Below are 22,430 nucleotides of genomic sequence, written 5' to 3'. Positions count from 1 at the left end.
TCAAACTGCAAGCTCAGAGGCTGGCAAGGCAGGCAGGGAACATTGGTTTCCTCCGTCACTGAAGCAAGCAAGCCTCATGTTCACTTCAAGCTGCCTGGCTGCCGACTGCCATCTTGGCTGGCAGTTAATTTGCATATCGCCCTGATTAGCCAATGGGAAGGGTAGCAGACGTAAGGCCAATTACCATGTTTCTCTTTTATTAGATAGGATTATATATTATAATATATTACACTATCATTATGTTAATTATATTGTGGCATTACATGTTATATTTTATATTCTGAGTCATATATTAAATAGCTATCTATTATTATCTATACCCCTATAATATAGTATAATTTCCATGAGATCAGGTACTTTGCTTTGTTTTCTACTACATCCTCAGTGCTTATAACATCCCTGGTACATAATAGGCATGATAAGTTGAATAATGGCCCCTAAAATATATGTCCATGTCCTAACCTCAAGAACCTCTGAGTGTCGCCGTAACTGGTTTGGCTCAGTGGATAGAGCGTAGGCCTGCCAACTGAAAGGTCCCAGGCTCGATTCCGGTCAAGGGTATGTACCTTGGTTGCAGGCACATCCCCAGTAGGGGGTGTGCAGGAGGCAGCTGAATTGATGTTTCTCTCTGCTCTGTGTTTCTAACTCTCTATCCCTCTCCCTTTCTCTCTGTAAAAAATCAATAAAATATATTAAAAAAAAAGAACCTCTGAGTGTGACCATATTTGGGAAAAGGGTCTTTGCAGATGTAATTAAGTTAAAGATATTGAGATGAGATCATATGAATTATTTGGGTGGGCCTTAAATCCAATGAGAAGTGTCCTTACAAGAGACATACAGAGGTGAGAGGAAAATGAGAAGGCTATATGAAGACAGAGACTGGAGTGACACAGTCACAAGTCAAGACATGCCTGTAAGTACCATAAATTGAAAGAGGCAAGGAAAGACTCTCCTAAAGCCTTTGGAGAGAGCACAGTTCTACTGAGACCTTGATTTGGGACTTCTAGCCTTCAGAACTATAAGAGAATAAATTTCTATTGTTTTAAGCCTTACCAAGTTTCTGGTAATCTGTTACAGCAGCCACAGGAAGTTCATACAGTAGGTTTGTAATATTGTATAATGTAAGAATGAATGAATGAATATGAGCAAGAATAAGATGGGAAAAGAGCAGAGTCAAGAATCAGGAGTTTGGTATTAAACATACTGTCTGAGATGCCAATGACATGTGCAAGAAAGATGTCAAGTAGGCAGTGAATATATGAAACAAGAGTGGATAGGCAAGGTCAAAGCTAGAGATGCACACATGGGAGCCATCAACCATGGGGCTAGCTTATATCACCACTGGAGACAGTATAGTTGAGAGTTCAGAAGATGGCCAAGGCGGAAGCTGAGTTTGCAGTGCTCCTCCTATTCAGCAATGGTTCTCAACTTGAGGTGATTTTGCCATTTGCCCCTAGCCCCTAGCTGCATAGAGCATCCAGCAATGTTGGAAACATTTTTACTATTGGCATCTGTTAGGTAGAGGCCAGGGATGCTGCTAAACATGAACAAGAAAGTCCCCACAACAAAGAGTTATCTGGCACAAAATTTCAATAGTTCTGAAGTCGAGACCCTGAGGTAATAGCTTAAGTGTCCTGGATTTGTGGTTTTTTAACAGTCTGTTTTGTGCTGCACACATTTTCTTTTTAAACCCTTACTTATAAAGGCTCAGGGGAAAGATTAAGAGGGAAAAACCAATGTTCCACTATGAGATTAATGTGTAACTTTGAGCAATACAGTTTCTTTTTCTGAGCTTCTGGGTCCTTTGGGTGGTTATGCATGAAGGTGGGGAGGCGGTTGATTGCATTAGCTACATTCTGAGCTTCCTGCCAGGTCCTAGTGTCTTTGAGTCTCATTTTTCCCCAATAAGAGGTAGATTTGCACTTGATCAAGCCATTGGGCAGAGTTTTCAAGACTAGGTGGCAAAGAGCAGAATGAAAGCTATTTCCTAGGCACAGAAACTGACTTTTCTAGAAAAGTACCAATCTCAAACATTCTAAAACCCTGAATCCCCCAAAGGACATGTGTTCTTCAGTGTCCCAATATTTTTTAAAAATCTTTATTATTGGAAGTATTATACATGCCCATGTTTTTCCCCATTGACCCCTTCTAGCCTGCCATCACTCCCTACCCCAGGCCTTCACCAATAGTTCTGAAGTCCATGGGTTGTCTGTGTCTATGGGTTATGCATATATGCATACAAGTTCTTTGGTTGATCTCCCACCCCCACCTTCCCTCTGAGATTCAACAGTCTGCTCCATGCTTCTACATCTCTGTATCTATTTTGTTCATCAGTTTAGTTTGTTCATTAGATTCCGCATATGAGTGAGATCATGTAATACTTATCTTTCTCTGACTGGTTATTTTGCTTAGCATAATACTCTCCAGGTCTCTCCATGCTATCTCAAAGGGTAAGAAATACTTATTTTTTACTGCTGTATAATATTCAATGGTGTAAATGTATCACAGCTTTTTTTATCCATGCATCTACTGATGGGCACTTGGGCTGTTTCCAGATTTTAGCTATTGTAAATTATACTGCTATGAACATAGGGGTGCATACATTCTTTCTGATTGGTGTTTTGGGTTTCTTAAGATATATTCCTAGAAGTGGGATCACTGGTTCAAATGGCAGTTCCATATTTAATTTTTGGAGGTAACTCCATACTGTTTTCCATAGTGACTGCACCAGTCTGCATTCCCACCAGCAGTATACTAGGGTTCCTTTTTCTCCACATCCTCACCAGCACTTGTCATTTGTTGATGGTAGCATTACAGTAGTCCCTTTAGCATTTCTTGCAGTGCTAGTTTGGTGGTGATAAATTCCTTTAGCCTTTTTTTTTTTTTTTTGGTCTGGGAAACTCTTTATTTCACCATCTATTTTGAATGATAGCCTTGCTGAATATAATAATCTTGGTTTCAGATCCTTGTGTTTCATTACCTTGAATACTTCATGCCATTTCCTTCTGGCCTGTAGAGTTCCTGGTAAAAAAAAAATCAGCAAATAACCTTATAGGAACTCCTTTGTAGGTAACAAATTGCTTTTCTCTTGCTGCCTTTAAGATTCTTCGTCTTTTTTTTTTTCTCTTCTCTGAAATACATTTTTTAATTAATTAAATCTTTATTGTTCAGATTATTACATTTGTTCCTCTTTTTTCCCCCCATAACTCCCCTCCTCCCAGTTCCTGCCCCACCCTCCGCCCTCACTCCCCACCCACTGTCCTCATCCATAGGTGCACGATTTTTGTCCAATCTCTTCCCGCACCTCCCACACCCCTTTCCCCCCCAAGAATAGTCAGTCCATTCCCTTTCTATGTCCCTGATTCTGTTATGATCACCAGATTATTTATTCACTTGATTCTTAGATTCACTTGTTGATAGATGCATGTTTGTTGTTCATAATTTGTATCTTTACCTTTTTCTTCTTCCTCTTCTTAAAGGATACCTTTCAGCATTTCATATAATACTGGTTTGGTGGTGATGAATTCCTTTAGCTTTTCCTTATCTGTGAAGCTCTTTCTCTGACCTTCAATTCTGAATGATAGCTTTGCTGGATAAAGTAATCTTGGTTGTAGGTTCTTGGTATTCATCACTTTGAATATTTCTTGCCACTCCCTTCTGGCCTGCAAAGTTTCTGTTGAGAAATCAGCTGACAGTCATATGGGTACTCCCTTGTAGGTAACTGAGTTTCTTTCTCTTGCTGCTTTTAAGATTCTCTTTGTCTTTTGCTCTTGGCATTTTAATGATGATGTGTCTTGGTGTGGTCCTCTTTGGATTCCTTTTGTTTGGGGTTCTCTGCGCTTCCTGGACCTGTAAGTCTATTTCTTTCACCAGGTGGGGGAAGTTTTCTGTCATTATTTCTTCAAACAGGTTTTCAATACCTTGCTCTCTCTCTTCTTCTGGCACCCCTATAATTCTGATGTTGGTACGCTTGAAGCTGTCCCAGAGGCTCCTTACACTATCTTCGTATTTTCAGATTCTTTTTTCATTTCGCTTTTCCAGTTGGGTGTTTTTTGCTTCTTCGCATTTCGAATCTTTGACTTGATTCTTGTGCTCCTCTGGTCTGCTGTTGGGTGTCTGTATAGTATTCTTTATTTCAGTCAGTGTATGCTTAATTTCTAGTTGGTTCTTTATCACAACATCGAGGGTCTCATTAGATTTCTTGAGGATCTCACTACATTTATCGGCGGTCTCACCAGTCTTTTCGAGGGCCTTACTAAGTTTATCGGCAGCTTCTAGACAGTTCTTGAGAGACCTTAAAAGTGTGGTTTTGAGCTCTTTATCTTCCATTTCTGACATTTGCGTCCTGTTTCTTTGTCTCCGCATTTTTTTATCTTTTCTTGGTGCACCCCCTAGTGGTCTTTGTACGCAGTCTTGTTGTAGTTAAGCCTTGATTGTTGTCTGCAATACCGGGGGTGATTTGACCTCCAGGCTAACTGGCTATGAGAGTCAGCTGTCTGCAGTGGGAGAGCTTCTGTGCTGGATCTCTAGGGTGGTGCTAATCTCGCGTTTGCCTGAGGCTATCTGGCAAATGGCTCTGCGCAGGGCTTGGGCAGGGCAGGTCCCCTGGGATCTACAGGGAGGGCTGGAGCGAGCAGTTATGGCTTCTCTCAGTTCCGTCCCTAGGGGCTCTGCCTCACAGAGTCCCAGCAACCACTGCAAACCTCGGAGAGAAAGCTGCCTTCGAGTTCTGACCGAAGCCAGACAGTCTCGCTTCTCCCGTTTGAGTCTGGGTCCCTAGAGACTCGCCCGGATCTGGAGCTCAGAGTCTGAAACTCCCTCCCTATTGAAAACAACAACCACGCCATCCTCCTCCAGCCTGCTCCGCGTGCACTCCGCACCTGAGTATTTCACTTCAGCACTGCGCCTCCTCTGAGTCTGGGTATGATATTCTCTTTCCTCCTAGTTGTAGAATTTCCACCCAGCCAGCCTTCCTGTGGTTCTGGATGATGTCTGTTCCGTCTTTTAGTTGTATTTTTGATTGGTTGTTTGAGGCAGCAATCTCCGGCATTAACCTATGCCGCCATCTTGGTTTCTCCTCAGATTCTTCGTCTTTAATTTTTGGCATTTTAATTATGATGTGTCTGGATATGGCCTGTTTGGAGTATCCTTGCTTGGGACTCCCTGTGCTTCCTGAACTCCTGTGACTTTTTTCTTCACCAGATTAGGGAAGTTTCTGCCATTATTCCTTCAAACAGGTTCGCTATCCCTTGCTCACTGTCGTCACCTTCTGGCACTCCTATGATGTGAATATTGTTTCATGTTTTCCCACAGCTCCCTCCTGTTTTTTTCATTGTTTTTATTATTATTTTTATTTTTTGGTTCTCTGATTGAGTGGTTTTTTTTCTACCCTATCTTCTAATTTACTGATCCAATCCTCACCTTCCCTTAATCTCCTGTGTATTCCTTCTAATGTGTTCTTTTTTTAAAGTTAAAAAAATTATTACTGATTTCAGAGAGGAAGGAAGGAAGAGGGAGAGACAAATAGAAACATCAATGATGAGAGAGAATCATTTATCAGCTGCCTCCTGCATGCCCCACATTGGGGATAGAGCCCACTACCTAGGCATGTGCCCTGACCAGGAATTCAAACTGTTTCCTCTTGGTTCATAGGTCGACATTCAATCACTGAGCCGTGCCAGATGGGCCCAATGTTATTCTACATTTTTGACTAGTCTCTTTTCATAATTGCTATATCTTTTCTCATGCTGTTGAGCATCCTTGCCATCATTATTCTGAACTCTGTATCTGATAAATTTCTTATCTCCATTTCATTTAGCTCTTCTTCTTGAGAATTCTCTTGTTCTTTTATTTGGGGCCTGTTTTTTTTTTATTTCCCCGTTTTGGCTGCCTGTTTGGATTTGTGTCTATGTATTAGGTAGATCTATGACTCCAAATCTCTAGGACAGGACAATGTCAGAAGCTCTTTGTAACTGGCCCTGAGTACCCTGTATGGAGCTATCAGCAATCCACAGTTTGTGGCTCCCTCTGCTGGGGCTGGGTGCCTTTGGAAAGGACCAAAATGTGCACCAATGTCTGCTTTTCCTATCTCCAGTCCCAGAAGGAGATCAGGCAAAGACTCAAAGGCTCCAGAGATCCGCCTTGATCTGCAGGCTATTGACCACTGGGTGGGCAAGAGGTTTCCTAATAGGGTGGGGCAATTGCTTCATCCCCAAGGTAAAAGCTGCCTAGATGGTAAAGGTCTGCTGGAGAAAGTTGTCCTCTGCAGTATGAGGGAATTGTTCAGCACAGGAAACTGGGATGGCTGCCTTCTGAGCTCTAACCTCAGAGCCCCCAGCCCTGGATTCTGCTCACACAGCTCTAGTACACTCTGTCCTCCCTCTGCTGGAGCCCAAGGTGAGTGGCTGCACAGGGAATTTTGTGCATTGACCCTTTAAGAGGGTGCCTGCATTTCCAGCCATCTCTCTCTGGAAGGCACAACCCTGCTGCTTTTCACAGCTGGATGCTATGTGGGCACCCTTCTCAGTTTGGGTGCTCTGGGCTGAGGGCCCAGCTTGGGGTTTAGACCCTAGAGTTCTCAGTGGGAACCCCACAGCTTAATTATGCCTCTGGAACTTCAGTTGCTGCCTGTGGGAGCTCAGTCAGCCCTTTCTTGCCTCCGCCCTTCCTACCAGTCTCTATGTGGTATCCACTTTCCATCTCTCCAGCTAGTCTTCAGTTGATTATTCAGGATGGTTTTTCTGTATTTTAGTTGTAATTCCAGTTTAGTACTAGGAGACTGTCAGTGTAGCTTCCACTTACTCTGCTGCCATTTTGGAATTCCCCCAGTGCCCCAATATTTTGATTTGGAAATTTCTCTCCTATCACTGACAGAGCACCAACTAAGTGCCAGTCACTGTTCTAAGTGCTCTGCATGCATCACTCCATTTAATCTTCACAATATTCTTGGAGGTAGTACCATTATTATTATCTTTGATAGATAGAAACTAGGGACCAGAGATTCAGTAACTTGATTAAAGTCACACAGCCAGCAAATGACAGAGCTGAGATGAAAAAAATATATGCACCCCTATGTTCATTGCAGAATTATTTATAAAAGCCAAGATTTGGAAGCAGCCCAAGTGCCCATCAGTAAATGATAAAACAGCTATGGTACATTTACACAATGGAATACTACTTGGCCATAAAAAGGAAGAAAATTTTACCCTTTGCAGTAGCATGGATGGACCTGGAGAATATTATGTTAAGTGAAACAAACCAGTCAAAGAAAGACTAGTACTATATGATTTCACTCATATGTGGAATTTAGTGAACAAACTGAACTAACAAGCAAAATAGAGACCGACTCACAGATAGAGAGCAGGAAAACAGCTCTGGGTTATTGTGGATGTTGGAGGCATTGAGCAAAAAAGAAAGAAAATTAGAAAGAACTCATGGACACGGACAACAGTGTGGTGATTGAAGAGCAGGAGGGGTGTCAGTGGAGGTGGAAGAAGGTATAGTGGGGGATAAATGATGATGGAAAAAATAAAATGAAGAGAAAATAAATAACGTTTAAAAAATAAAATAAAATAACCAAACAATAATCCCCAAACTGCCATAATACTGTGTGTGATGAGAATCAAATGAGTGGTAAACACTAGAGTTGTTAAGAGGGTAGATCCTCTTGGGAAGATGTCATTGAAGAAATGAGGCTTCCTTACTGGGTAAAGAAGTGGAGATGCTATTCCAAGAAGGGGGAATAAATTGAGCTAAAGTGCAGACATGGAGTGGCGATATACACTCAGTCTTAACCTGTGCACACACACATGCACATTCATTAATTCAACAACTATTTATTAAGCACTTACTCTGTGCCATGTCCTGGAGATATATCCATTTAGGAGTCTCTCTGCAAAGGACCACAAATTTAAAAGGTGCTAAATACAATGAAATGGCAAGGATGAGAATGGGAATGAAGAGAGTAAAGATAAAAAATATGAAGATAGCCCTGGCTGGTTTGGCTCAGTGGATAGACCATCGGCCTGTGGACTGAAGGGTCCTGGGTTCGATTTCAGTCAAGGGCACATGCCTGGGATGTGGGCTTGATCCCCAGTGGGGGGCATGCAGGGTCAGCCAGTCAATGATTCTCCCTCATCATTGATGTTTCTATCTCTCTCTCTCCCTTCCTCTCTGAAATCAATAAAAATATATTTTAAAAAATATGAAGATAAATTTAAGCCCTATGAAGGCAGAGATCTTTTGTTTATTCACTGATTACTCCAGAGTGCCAAGCACACTACCTAGGACATAACAGGAACTCATAAAAATGTTTGTTAAAAAAATGAATGTATCAGCAGCAACATCATCATGGTTGGAACTAGATGGCACACTAGGAGGCTAATTCCAGTTTTTTATTCAGTTCCTTCTCCTCTTTGGGTATCAATTTCCCAATTTTTACAAAAAGGTACTTTTTTCTTGGCTTTTAATTTTAAAGATGTTACATAAATAAGGTGTCCTTACCGACTTATTACATTAAGAGCCACATACATAAATTTGCTCCATTGCCAGTGATATTAGGTTTGAAATTTCAAAGGGGGAAAGATACAGTGACAATGGAGAAACTGGGCAGACACCACCATTAAAAAAAATCAAACTAACATGGTCTTGTGCCCTAAAGTTTCAGCATATATTGTTGATCATTGCCTGAATCCGTTATTAAGATGGTTGCACAATGGTAATATGCTAATTCTTATGATTTGTTCTATAGTTATTTTTCACATTCTTCTGGGAAAGTTGATTTTTAAGGACTTTTCTGGGTCAGATGTTCTGTGCTTCTAAAATTAAACCTGATTTCATGTATCTAGTAATGGGTACTTTGGAGAGTAGGACCATTGACAAATGAAGCTATTCTTGGGACTGCTGAATAAGACATGGATCCCAGGTTTCTGGCCCAGTTAGGGAGGCAAACAAGCTCATATGGGTTATGAGGGCTCAGGAAGGAAGGAATAGCCCTTTGGCCAATGGCTCCTCCTGTCTAGAACAGGGTTATTAAGCCTGGCCTTGCCACAGGTGACTCCCTATCTGCTTTTGACTATAAAATGTAAGCTAATCAGATATTTTAGGACAGTGGTCAGCAAACTGCAGCTGGCGAGCCACATGCGGCTCTTTGGCCCCTTGAGTGTGGCTCTTCCACAAAATACCACATGCAGGCACGCATGTACAGTGCGATTGAAACTTTGTGGCCCATGCGCAGAAGTCAATATTTTGTGGAAGAGCCACACTCAAGGGGCCAAAGAGCCGCATGTGGCTTGCAAGCCGCAGTTTGCCAACCACTGTTCTAGGAGAAGTGTCACATAAATCCCTTTAAAGCCAAACTCAAACAGTAAGTGGAGATAAAGCAAGAGGGCATATAAACTCTTCAATTGTGAAACCAAGATGTCATTTCATCCTTGCCCAATTCATAAGTGGTAGAGATAAGTCCAAGAAATATGTGCAACATTATTTTGTGTGTGATTGATTTGTTCAGTTTCAATGCTTTCTTCTTCCCTTCCTCTATCTCCAGAATTTTCAGTGAAATTTCAGTACATCAAGAAAAATCAAGAGTTACATAACTTTAAAGTTTTCACTTTTTCTGTAACTGAAGCTACAAAATTGATTTTTCTTTTGTGGATTCAGCAGTGAAACGAGATTTGGCTTAGTCCCTTGGGTCCTGTAATCATCCTATAACTTCCATGGCCATTTCTCCCACTATCTGCAGAGATTCTAGAGATGTCACCTAGAGCACCCTTTCTCCATAATTGCAGGCCTAGCCAATCTCCATCATAAATATCAAAAATGGAGGGTGAATTTCAAAAACTGGTTCAGATGGACCTACTTGAGGGAGACTAAAATCTAGGTTCTTTTTCTAGAAGAAAGTCTATTGGGCTCTCACCATATGATGGCACAAATATCTGTCACAAATATTTTCCACCATGGATTGCCAGAGGTTTGCAAACAGTGGCCTTGTATCATTTATCTTTCTCTGCTTCCCCACACAGGCTAATTCATCCCAGACTGAAAAAAGATGATAGGGTTGGCTTTTGGTAAAATCTGGGATAGGTAGGGTTCTTTCACAATTCTGTCCACAACACCAAGCCCAAAAATGGACTGTCTATGCAACTTTTAAAAATACTGCAAAATCACTCATGCTAGCTATTTGTGGCAAGAGGCTTGGAAGGATAATTATTATGCCATGAAAGGCCTCTGGAGCTGCCACAAATCAACACTGGCTTTGTGTCCAACCCCTCTTGGTGCCCACATTAGTCAGTGTGGGGACCATGTGTAAGGCCTGAAAATTGAGTTGGGCATCTTCAATCATGTTGGCCTAGATCTAAAGGCAAAAGCTAAGTTGGCATGCCCCCACTATAGGCAAGGTGACAGAAGTCTCTTGTATACTGCCTGATTGGATTGATCTGGGTTGGAATGCTCAGAAAGAGAGAGGATGATCTTCTGTCACCCTCCTGGGAAGCTGGCCACATCAAGTGATGATCAGTCTTGGACTAGAATTGGGCAGACGGATGGAATTAGAGAAAAGGACTGAGGATGGGACTTTTATATGACATGCACGAAATTGGTGGGCTTACCAAGAGTCTAAGTTGAGTTCCAAGGGGAAAAAAAAGTCCACTGGTGCTATGAGTTTTTCCCCATTACCCTCAAGAGAAGGATCCCTTTTGCATATTTCAGCCTCATCCCCAACTACATGAAGACAAATAAATGTGTCTTCAAAACTTCTAAAGGGAACTCAGGATTTGGCATCATTCAGGAACTAAGAGAGTTTTTAGGAATTGAATCTCATCTCTTCAATAGCTGGAATTGTATCAAGTGTTCTTCCATTAAAAAGCAACAACACTGCAGTTGTTCTCTGCTTTGGTCTAGTACCTTTTTATTTATACTTCTGCTACCAACGAATTAAAAACCTCGCCCTAACTGGTTTGGCTCAGTGGATAGAGCGTCGGCCTGTGGACTGAAGGGTCCCAGGTTCGATTCTGGTCAAGGGCATGTACCTTGGTTGTGGGCACATCCCCAGTAGGGGGTGTGCAGGAGGCAGCTGATCAATGTTTCTCTCTCTCATTGATGTTTCTAACTCTCTATACCTCTCCCTTCTTCTCTGTAAAAAATCAATAAAAATATATTTTAAAAAATCTCAGTATTTTCATACTTGCATTCCAAGGATGTGTCCTAGCTACTTCCCATTGCCCTATTAAGCATGGCTTTGTAGCTAATCCACTTCATACAAAGTCATCCACCATTTAATAGCTTCAGTGCCCTCAGGTCAGATGTCCATCCATGACTAAAGAAGTAACCATTCAAGTTTCAAAGAATAGTCTAGGGCTATTTTCTTCAGAAAGAACCATGGGCCATGTAGTTTCCCTTACAAGGAAATGGTGGAGATGCCAGAATCCATAACTTACATATCTGGTCTAAGATTTCTGTCAGCATAATGGCTTGGGAGGAGAGATAATTACAGCCCTACTGGAAAGCCATTATATCAGAATATGTAAATGGTCACCTCTTTCAGCTTTGCCTAAAGCTGGTCCTAGGCATATCCCTTGAATCACATAGAGTACATGTAAGCCATCCCTAACTTGAACTATGTAAGAAGACAGCCTCACTCTAGCTTCTTTTTTTGATGGTAGAAGGTGATAGTGGAGAATAAATGGCCTTTCCCAGCTTGGAAGGCTGCCTAGCTTGTCCAGAGGGCCTCAGCAGAGCAGCTGTCAGCCTCCAGGGAGAAATAGTTTTGGCCCTGCTAAGTGAGTAGCCATATGTCATGTGCCCTTCCTGAGGAACATGTTCCAACTTGTGTACCCTGCTACTATTTGAGCTGTTGAAAGTAGACCCAGCAGGAACTAAGCATCTCCAGCATTAGGCAGCAACACCAGATGATTACTTTTACTGAGTTGAGGCTTAGAGTGAAATAGGAGCCGAGCCTAGCACCAGAGACATAGGAATCCCTTTTCAAATTCCTCACTCCAGTGCCACTGTCCTTTCACTTAGGTTAGCTCCAAAAATAGTGCCCATTCGTTGCCACAGGCTGGTGGGTTCAGGGAGGAGAAGCATGCAAATATATGGAATACAGAAGGCTAAACAAAATGACATATTTTCTTTTTTTTGGTCAGGACTGGGGAAATACTGGTTATTTCATTTGAATGGAAAAACTGTGTTGGGAGTCTAGTGCCTGGTAGAAGAACAGGTAAGGTCTTCTGAGAAGAGCTCAAGCTTGAACTTAAAAGCAAATTTTCCAATAACAGAGGGCTAACCAGAATGTTTCAAGTAGTGGACTCTGTACATATCTTTGACAAGGAAAATTCAACATTTTGTACATTTGGACCTGTGGGGGAGAGGGGGAGGTAGGCAACAGTGGCTCTTTGGCACTATAAAAGCTTGTGTTCCCTTACCAGGACATGTAACCAATATTTCCTCTGCCTAGTATCTAAGGAGTCATTTTAAGACAGACATCTGTTCAGCAATCTGAGAGCCCTAGTCAGAAGACAGAGACATTCATTTTCCTTTACTCATAGTGCAGAGGCCAGGGGGACTGATTTTGTGGCACTGTTCTATCCTGGCCTGTATCGCAGTTGATCTGGGAAGAACAATCCAGGATGACACTGAGGCACTGTCCAAACGGCCTTGGATTACAAAGTGAGCCCCAAAAGTCAGCTAGGAGAATACTTTGGAACCTGAAACAGATGTAAGCCAAGAGGCCCTAATTGGAGGACTGCCATTGATGAGGTTACAATGTGGTGGATTGGAAGAGTACTCATCCAGGAATCAGGACATCTGGGCTTTAGCCCACAATTAACTCACTTTATGACCTTGAGCAAATCCATCTCTTTCTCTGAGCTGCTCTGTCCCTTGTTTGTGCAACTAAGGGTGGAACTATGTGAATTAGGAGTCTTCCTACAGCTCTGTCATTCTATGATTTGAAGATAGGGAAGTTGATGGCCAAGACTATGTCTTTCAGGGTATAATACCAAACCTAGTGCATACCAAAGAGGGGCAGAATCATTAGTTTTACTCTCCTGTGCGCTACTTAGTTTTATTGAAAAGTAAATAAACAGAGGAAAATGCCTTTTTCTGGCTGTAAATCCCACTTGATCTCAGCCATCCATCTTGTTTAGCACAGGGAGATCCAGGTGAGAGAGTGTGAAATACTTGGTATAAGCCCTGTTTACTGCTCAACCTTGAAACCAAGCCCTTCCCCGGGTGGGTCAGCAGGGGTGAGCTTCCTCAAGGTATATATATATATACATCCTCCTTCAACTTCCTACAAATCATAGACAGAAGACAATGGGTCTTAGTTTGAGCTCTATATTCATTAGCCATACAGAAAGACATGTGCTGAGGGCCAGCACTGACCCTAAATAAATTTGAGAAGGAGCCTAGGCTTCTCTTGGTGGCTCCCTTCCAGAATCCCAATTGCAGCTTGTCCTTTGCCCCTAATTCTTCATCCAACATGACCTATAATCATGGTTCTTATCCTTCATATTGGAAAACAATGGGATGAACTAATCCCAATAAGAAATTGTGTGATTATTCAAGAAGTGACAATAGCCTACCCTTTTAGAGGACTTGCAATTTAATAGGGGGATATGTACAAATCCTAAAGTTTTCTTAGTGCCCCTCAAATCTTGTGCCACTCTTCAGACTGATGTATCAGTAAAGAGATTATGAAAGCGATGTTGGCATTAAAGCTCCGTAACAGATTGATCATGGAAGGGGCTAGATAGAAATAAAGTGCAGCCCTAACTGGTTTGGCTCAGTGGATAGAGCGTCGGCCTATGGACTGAAGAGTCCCAGGTTCGATTCCAGTCAAGGGCATGTACCTTGGTTGAGGGCATATCCCCAGTAGGAGGTGTGCAGGAGGCAGCTGATCAATTTTTTTCTCCCCTCAATATTTCTAACTCTCTATCCCTCTCCCTTCCTCTCTGTAAAAAATCAATAAAATATATTAAAAAAGAAATAAAGTGCAAATTCAAAAATCACTTGAAATTACCACAGAAAATATGTGTTATAGTTTCCTCATCTAAAAGCACCTATAAACTTCTTGTTAAACCCAAAGTCTCCTTTTACCCATATCAACGATAAGAAACATCTTTACAGTTTCCTTTGGACCATCAGTGGAGTCTGTCTTAGGTTAGATTTAAGATCGTTTGGCAAGTTCATTCCTGAAAAATATGATATGAGCCCTGACCAGTGTGGTTCAGTTAGTTAGGGGTTGTCCCGTGTACCAAAAGATTGCTGGTTCCATTCTCAGTCAGGGCACATGCCCGTGTTGCAGGCTTAATCCCCCAGGGGGTGGTTGGTGCAGGAGGCAGCTGATTCATGTTTCTCTCTCACATTGATGTTTCTCTCTTTGCCTCCTCTCACTCTAAAAATCAATAAAAATGTTTTTAAAAATGTGATGTGAGAATCTCTGGTTGCTAGGGTTGATATGCCTTGGCTAGCCAGGGCATACCCTTTTCTTTCTTATCACTCTATGACAAAAGAGTGATGTAATGGAAAGGGCACTGGACTTGAGTTTGTGCCTTAATAAAATCTATCTAACCTCTTTAAGCTTCACTTTCTTAATCCATAAAATGAGGGGAATCATAGTACTTACCTCATAAGTTTGAGATCTAAATGAGATAATGTTTATATAAAGCACCTAGCACAATGTCTGGCACATTGTCATTTCTCAATACATAGTAATTATTATTAGTTTTAGTGAGGCCTCACAGTAGATATCTGGGGCTGTGTGATAACTATGGGCACTTGGAAGTAAGCCTGTAGACCAGTGGTTCTCAACCTTTCTAATGCCACGACCCTTTAATACAGTTCCTCATGTTGTGGTGACCCCCAACCATAAAATTATTTTCCTTGCTATTTCATAACTGTAATTTTGCTACTGTTATGAATCGTAATGTAAATATCTGATATGCAGGATGTATTTTCATTGTTAGAAATTGAACATAATTAAAGCATAATGATTAATCACAAAAACAATATGTAATTATATGTGTGTTTTCTGATGGTCTTAGGGGACCCCTGTGAAAGGGTCGTTCGACCCCCAAAGGGGTCGCGACCCACAGGTTAAGAACCGCTGCTATAGACTATTGAAACTAGTTCTGGTGGCCATTAGTCTGAGGTGAGAACAGTCGATAGAGGGGTGCAAAAAGGAGAATAAAACCTTTAACTTGGAGAAGCAAAACTATGCTCCAAGGAAGCATCATCATCACTATAGCAGCAACAGCAGCAGCCAACCCCGGCACCAATACCTGCAGAAGGGCAGCAAGCCAGCAGCCAAAATGAAGGCTTGACTATTAACCTGAAGAATTTTAGGGATCCAGGAGAGAAGACCTTCACCTAATGTAGCTGGCTCTTTGTGTACAATCTTCCTCCTGATATCACTGAGGAGGAATTGAGGGAATATTTGAGAAATATGGGAAGGCAGGCAAAGTCTTCATTCATAATGATAAGGGCTTTGGCTTTATCTGCTTGGAAACACAAACTCTAGCAGAAATTGCTAAAGTAGAGCTGGACAACATGCCACTCCGTGGAAAGCAGCTGCATGTGTACTTTGCCTGCCATAGTGTATCCCTTACAGTATGAAACCTTCCTCAGTATGTGTCCAACAAACTGCTTGAGGAAGCCTTTTTTGTGTTCAGCCAGATGGAGAGGGCCATAGTTATTGTGGATCATTGAGGAAGGCCCTCAGCAAAAGGCATTGTTTAATTTTCAGGGAAGACAGCTGCTTGGAAAGCTCTGGGCAGAAGCAGTGAAGGCTCCTTCCTGTTTACCACATTTCCTCTGCCTGTGACTGTGGAGCAGTTAGATGGACCAGTTAGATGATGAAGGAGGACTTCCAGAGAAGCTGGTTATGAAGAACCAGCAATTTCACAAGGAGAGGGAGGAGCCACCTAGATTTGCACAGCCTGGCTCCTTTGAGTATGAGTATGCCAATCACTGGAAGGCATTCATTGAGATGGAGAAGCAGCAACAGGATCAAATGTATCACAACATCAAGGAAGCTCAAAAAACTGGAGATGGAGATGGAGGCTGCTCACCATGAGCACCAAGTCATGCTAATGAGGCAGGATTTGATGAGGCATCATGAAAGACTTTGGAGGATTGAAAAACTGTACAATCAAGAAGTGCAAAAACGAAAGCAGCTGGAGCTCAGGCCATGGGAGGAGCACAGACAACATGAAGAAGAGATGCCATGACAGCAGAAAGAATTCAAGGGTTTCTTCCCTGATGCCAGGGAGCAGGAGATACAAATGGTCCAGATGGCTATGGGAGGTGCTATGGGCATAAACAACAGAAGTGTCATGCCCCCTGCTCCTATGCCGGCTGATACCTCAGCTCCTCTAGAAACTTCCGTTACGATGCCAGATGGAACCTTGAGATTGCCCCTACCAACTACCAAATGTTTTGGCCACACTGCTACAATGGAAGGAACAGGAACAATTGGTGGAACACCTCCTGCATTCAACTGTGCAGATCCTGGAGCTGAATTTTCTCCAAACAAAAATCGCTGACACTAATAAAATTGAAGTATCTAGTTTCTCAAAACCCTTAAGAGAAGGACACTTTTTTGGGCTAGCCAGAATTCTACCCTGGAAAAGTGTTAGAGATTCCTCCCAATAGTTAGGTCTTCCCTGCCTGTACTACTCTAGGGAATATGCTAGAGGCAGTGGGCAAGGGAGAGGCAATAGTTAACAAATCAGTTCTGTGTGATATATCATTTAATCATAACTGTGTGATGCATTCCTGAAGTCTCATGTGATTACTGAGGGCCTGGGAGGGGGGAACAATGGCAAAGTGGATCCAGTTAGAGCCCCCATTAATCTTGATCATTCCTTTCTTTGTTTATCTTGTTCTATTTGTGTTCTCATTCTTAAATTTCCCAACCCCAGAGACACTGCCACATATACCACAAAAACCATAAACACCCCCAATGACCTTAGCCCCATCATTCCATTCACTCCCAGGTTGGAATTCAGGCAAAATGTCCACAGAAGTCACAGATAATATACATACAATTCTGTTGTGTCCCATATATTATCCCTTCATGTCCTAAGGAAGACATTTTATCTTAGAGATTTTCATTTTAGTATATCTTTAAAAAATCTTGTATTAACTTGCCTCCACTTTTTTCTTGGGTAAGGACAACCCAGGAATGCCCTTTTGTGTCTGATATTGCTGTACACAGCTCCCTAGTACAATCTTGGGAGCAGGGTTGCTGTATGCTGAAGGTCAGACAGTAGCTCTAAGCATTGCCTATCTTAGGTAGTTATGCTGTATATTTTTAAAATTGTGTACCATGTTTGATTTGTCCCTGATACTTCTGGAGCTTTTCTAAGAAATGGAGCAATAATGCAGTATCAAATTATTAAAATACATTTAAAACCTTAAAAAAAATCCTAGTTGTGAGGAAAGAAACAGAAGACAGGAAGAGAGGTGAAAGGGCTAAAAACAAACTTCATAAGTTTCCCTGATGACCAGCCCTGATTTTTTCCTGGTTTTCTAAACCAGGAAACTGGTTTAGAAGAAAAGGCTCCCACAGTACTTCTGTCTATAAATGTGTCCAGAGAAAACCATTTCCTCTCTTGCTCTCTTCTAAGAGCATAGCACAGCAAAACATCTGCTAAACCTGCTTTTTTTTTCCCCCCAACTCGGACATTTTCCAGTAGTTTGACTCACAGAAATCAGAGATGAGATTTTTGTGGGATAGCAAGTCCAAGAATTTTGTCAGTCATGCTTAAGGGGGTATAGCCTTTCATATACTGAGCTAGTATATAACAGACAACACAGCAAATATTGTCAATCTTCCCATTCTCTCTTTGTCAAATGAAGTGGTATTACGTGATACCCTGATATAAATCATTCGGGCAGCTGTCATACTGCATTAATTGCAGAGGAGCTGGATTCCATACAAGGTGTTCCCAAAGGTTCATTACTAGATTCTCATCCAACAGTTCTTTGAAAGGTTGCATTGGGTAATAAGGACACTAAATCCTTCTATGCATTAGAGCTCCAAGAAGGGACAACTGGAAATAACACCATGGTTTTTCTCTCTTTTCTTTCCAGAAAAGAAAATTTATAATTACTCACTTTGGCCATTCCCACCCTTCCTTGATGTTTTCTGGCTTTGAAGGCACTTAAGTGTTTGCTCCCTTGTATTCAAAGTCTTACACCACAATTTTTTTATGAAAACAATATGTCTTTAAATCAATGCTAAATAAAAATTAACATGTCACTGGAAGACCATCCTTGTATAAAGTATCCAGAATTAAAATGAATTTAATGACCTTTAACTTCTAACCCAAGCTCCAATCCCAAATTTCAAGCTACTTGGAGATCCTCTCTACTTGGATGATCTACCATTACCTCAAACACCCTATATTCAAAACTAAATGTTTCACCTTTGCTCCAAACCATCTCCTCTACTCACTTTTTTCATTTCAGTTGAGGGCACTACAACGACCTCATCATCTAGATTTAGAAATCTTGGGGTCATCCAGGATTCCTCTCCTTCCTCCATCTGCCCTTTCATAGATGACTAAGCCCTGGTTGTACTGCCATTTTAAAAAATTGTTTATTTATTTATTTATTTATTTATTTATTTATTTATTTATTTATTTAAATTGTTGACAGTATTACACATTTCCTCCTCTTTGTCCCCCTCCACCCAGCCCCTGCTCCACTGCTGGCCTTCACAACACTATTGTCTGTGTCCATGGACTATGCATATCCTATCTAATAAAAGAGAAACATAGTAATTGGCATACGACCGCTACCCTTCCCATTGGCTAATCAGTGAGATATGCAAATTAACTGCCAGCCAAGATGGCGGCCTGCAGCCAGGCAGCTTAAAGCGAACACAAATGAGGCTTGCTTGCTTCAGTGACGGCGGACTCCAACGTTCCCCGCCTGCCTTGCCGGCCTCTGAGCTGGCAGTTTGAAACATTGTAACAAATATAGAAGCTAAACAAAACCCCAGAAACATGCTTTCAGCAAGCCGGGATCTCAGAGCTGGAGTTGATACAGAGTTTTGATTACAGAACACAAACAAACCAGATACCTGCTTTCAGCAGCAGAGGCCTCAGAGCTGGAGCCAGAGATAAAGCTGGCCCAGAATAAAAAAAGAAAAAGAAAAAAAGGAGCAGTTGGGAGCTTCAGTCACCTGCCAGCCTGAAAACAGCCCTCAGTCCCTCACCCAGACTGGCCAGGCACCCCAGTGGGGACCCCCACCCTGAAGGGTGTGTGACCAGCTGCAAACAGCCATCATCCCCTCATCCAGGCTGGCCAGGCACCCAAGCGGGACTCCCACCCTGATCCAGGACACCCTTCAGGGCAAGCCAGCCGGCCCCCACCCATGCACCAGGCCACTATCCTATATAGTAAAAGGGTAATATGCCTCCTGGCACCGGGATCAGCATGACAGGGGGCAGCGCCCAAACCCCCTGATCACCCTGCGGCTCTGTGTGTGACAGGGGGCGGGGCCACAACCTCCCTATCCACCCTGCTCTGTTCGTGACAGGGGAAGGCTCCCCACCCCCCTAATCAGCCCTGCTCTGTGCCTGATAGGGGGGAGCTCCCCAACCCCCTGATCGCCCTGCAGCTCTGTGTGTGACAGGGTGCGGCGCCCCCCCCCCCACGGGCCCTGCTCTGTGTGTGACGGGGTAGAGCCATAACCTCCCCATCAGCCCTGCCCTGAGTGTGAGAGTGGCGGTGCCCCAACCCCCTGATTGGCCCTGCTCTATGGGTGATAGAGGGCGGTGCCCCAACCCCCTGATCTGCCCTGTTCTCTGTGTGACAGGGGGCAGTGCCCCAACTCCCCTATCGGCCCTACTCTGTGAGTGACAGTGGGGAGCTCCTCAACCCCTTGATGGGCCCTGCTCTGTGCGTGACAGGGTACAGAGCCCCATCCCCCCTGATGGGCCCTGCTCTGTGCATGACAGGGGGCAGTGCCCCAATGCCCTGATGGTCCCTGCTCTGTGCATGACAGGTGGCGGCGTCCCAACTCCCCAATCGGCCCTGCTCTGAGCCTGACCAGGGGCTGCACCTAGGGATTGGGCCTGCCCTCTGCCACCCGGGAGCAGGCCTAAGCCAGCAGGTTGTTATCTCCTGAGGGGTCCCAGACTGCAAGAGGGCACAGGCCGGGCTGAGGGACCCTCCCTTCCCCCCCTAGTGCACAAATTTTTGTGCACCGGGCCTCTAGTCTATATATATATATAAAAGCCTAAGCAACCGTTACGATCAGTTGACCGAACAACTGGTTGACTGGTTGCTATGACGTGCACTGACCACCAGGGGGCAGACCCTTAACCCAGGAGCTGCCCCCTGGTGGTCAGTGCACTCCCAAAGCCAACTTCCCACTGCTGGCCAACCTCCCACAGTCCCTCCCCCTGGCCGGCCGGACCCGATCAGCCCCAGCCAGCCCCAATCGCCAGCTACACCGAGGGACCCCGCCATGCACGAATTCGTGCACCAGGCCTCAAGTACGCATATAAGTTCTTTGGTTAATTTCTTCCTGTTCCTTCCACTCTCTCCCCTCTGAGATCTGTCAGACTGTTCCATGCATCCATGCCTCTGGATCAATTTGTTTGTCAGTTTATCTTGTTCATTAGATTCCACATATAAGTGAGATCGTTTGATATTTGTCTTTCTCTGACTGGCTTATTTTGCTTAGCATAATAATCTCCAGTTCTATCCATACTCTCTCAAAGGGTAAGAGATCCTTATTTTTTACAGCCACATAATATTCCATGGTATAAATGTACCACAGCCTTTTTATCCACTCATCAGCTAATGGACCCTTGGGCTGTTTCTAAATCTTAGCTATTACAAATAATGCTGCTATGAACACAGGGATGCATATCTTCTTTGTGACTGGTGTTTTGAGATTTTTAGGATATATTCCTAGAAGTGGGATTGCTGGGCCAAACTGCAGTTCCATTTTTAATTTTTTTTTTAGGAAACTACATATTGTTTTCCATAGTGGATGCACCCAGTCTGCATTCCCACCAGCAGTGTCCTAGGGTTCCCTTTTCTCCATATCCTCAGAAGCACTTGTTTTTTGTTGATTTATTGATGGTAGCTGTTCTGGCAGGTATAAGGTGGTACCTCATTGTCATCTTAATTTGCATCTTTCAGATGATTAGTGACATTGAATATCTTTTCATATGTCTCTTGGCTATCTGTATGCCCACTTTGGAAAAGTGTCTATTTAGGTCCTTTGCCCATTTTTAAATTGGCTTATCTGTCTTCCTTTTGTTGAGTTGTATGAGCTCTTTATATATTTTCAAAATTTACCCCTTATCAGATGTATCATTGGTGAATATGTTCTCCCATATAGCGGGTTCCATTTTAATTTTGGTGATGATTTCTTTTGCAGTGAGAAGCTTTTTATTTTGATGCAGCCCTGTTTATTTTTTCATTTGTTTCTCTTGCACTAGGAGATATTTCAGTGAAAATTCTGTTTTGTGAGAGGTCTGAGATTTTGTTGCATATGTTTTCCTCTAGGATTTTTATGGTTTTGTGACTTACATTTAAGTATTTTATCCATTTTGAGTTTTTATTGTGTTTGGTGTAACTTAATGGTCTAGTTTAATTTTTTTTTTTTGCATGTACCTGTCCGATTTTCCCAGCACCATTTATTGAAGAGACTGTCTTACTCTATTTTATACTCTTGTATTCTTTGTCAAATATTAATTGACCGTATTTGAGTGGGTCGATTTCTGGGCTCTCTGTTCTGTTCCATTGATATACATGCCTGTTCTTGTGCCAGTACCAGGCTGTTTTGCTTACAGTGGCCTTGTAGTATAATTTGATATCTGGTGTTGTGATCCCTCCAACTTTTTTCTTCTTTCTCAAGATTGCTGTGGCTATTCGGGGTCTTTTTTGGTTCCGCATAAATTTTTGTAATATTTTTCTAGAGCTGTTAAATATACTGTTGGTATTTTAATGGGGATTGTGTTGAATTTGTAGATTGCATTGGCTAGAATGGACATTTTAATGTTGTTAATTCTCCCAATCCAGTGGTCAGCAAACTGTGGCTTGGCAAACCATGGCTCCCGAGCCACATGCGGCTCTTTGGCCATGCACCGACTTCTGCGCATGGGCCACGAAGTTTCAATCGCACTGTATGTGCGCGCTCGCACGTGGTATTTTGTGGAAGAGCCACACTCAAGGGGCCAAAGAGCTGCATGTGGCTTGTGAGCCGCAGTTTGCTGACCACGGTACAATCCATAAAAAACAGTATATGCTTTCACTTGTTTGTATCTTCCTCTACTACTTTTTTTCAATGTCCTATAGTTTTCTGAGTACAGGTTGTTTACCTCCTTTGTTAAGTTTATTCCTAGGTATGTTGTTTTTTTGTTGTTGCAATAATAAATGGGATTTTTTAAACTTTTTCTTTCTGA

The 22,430-nt window shown here is 42.7% G+C and overlaps 1 pseudogene; it reads left to right on the top strand.

Annotated features, from left to right (window-relative positions):
• The first annotated feature begins 1,371 nt into the window (after positions 1–1,371).
• Positions 1,372–16,541, top strand: LOC118654408 (annotated as a pseudogene).
• The last annotated feature ends 5,889 nt before the right edge of the window (positions 16,542–22,430 follow it).

The sequence above is a fragment of the Myotis myotis genome, unplaced genomic scaffold (assembly GCF_014108235.1).
Source record: "Myotis myotis isolate mMyoMyo1 unplaced genomic scaffold, mMyoMyo1.p scaffold_m19_p_4, whole genome shotgun sequence".
In the NCBI taxonomy this organism is placed as follows: domain Eukaryota; kingdom Metazoa; phylum Chordata; class Mammalia; order Chiroptera; family Vespertilionidae; genus Myotis; species Myotis myotis.
The sequence above is the reverse complement of the archived record's forward strand: the minus strand, read 5'-3'. Positions and strand labels throughout refer to the sequence as shown.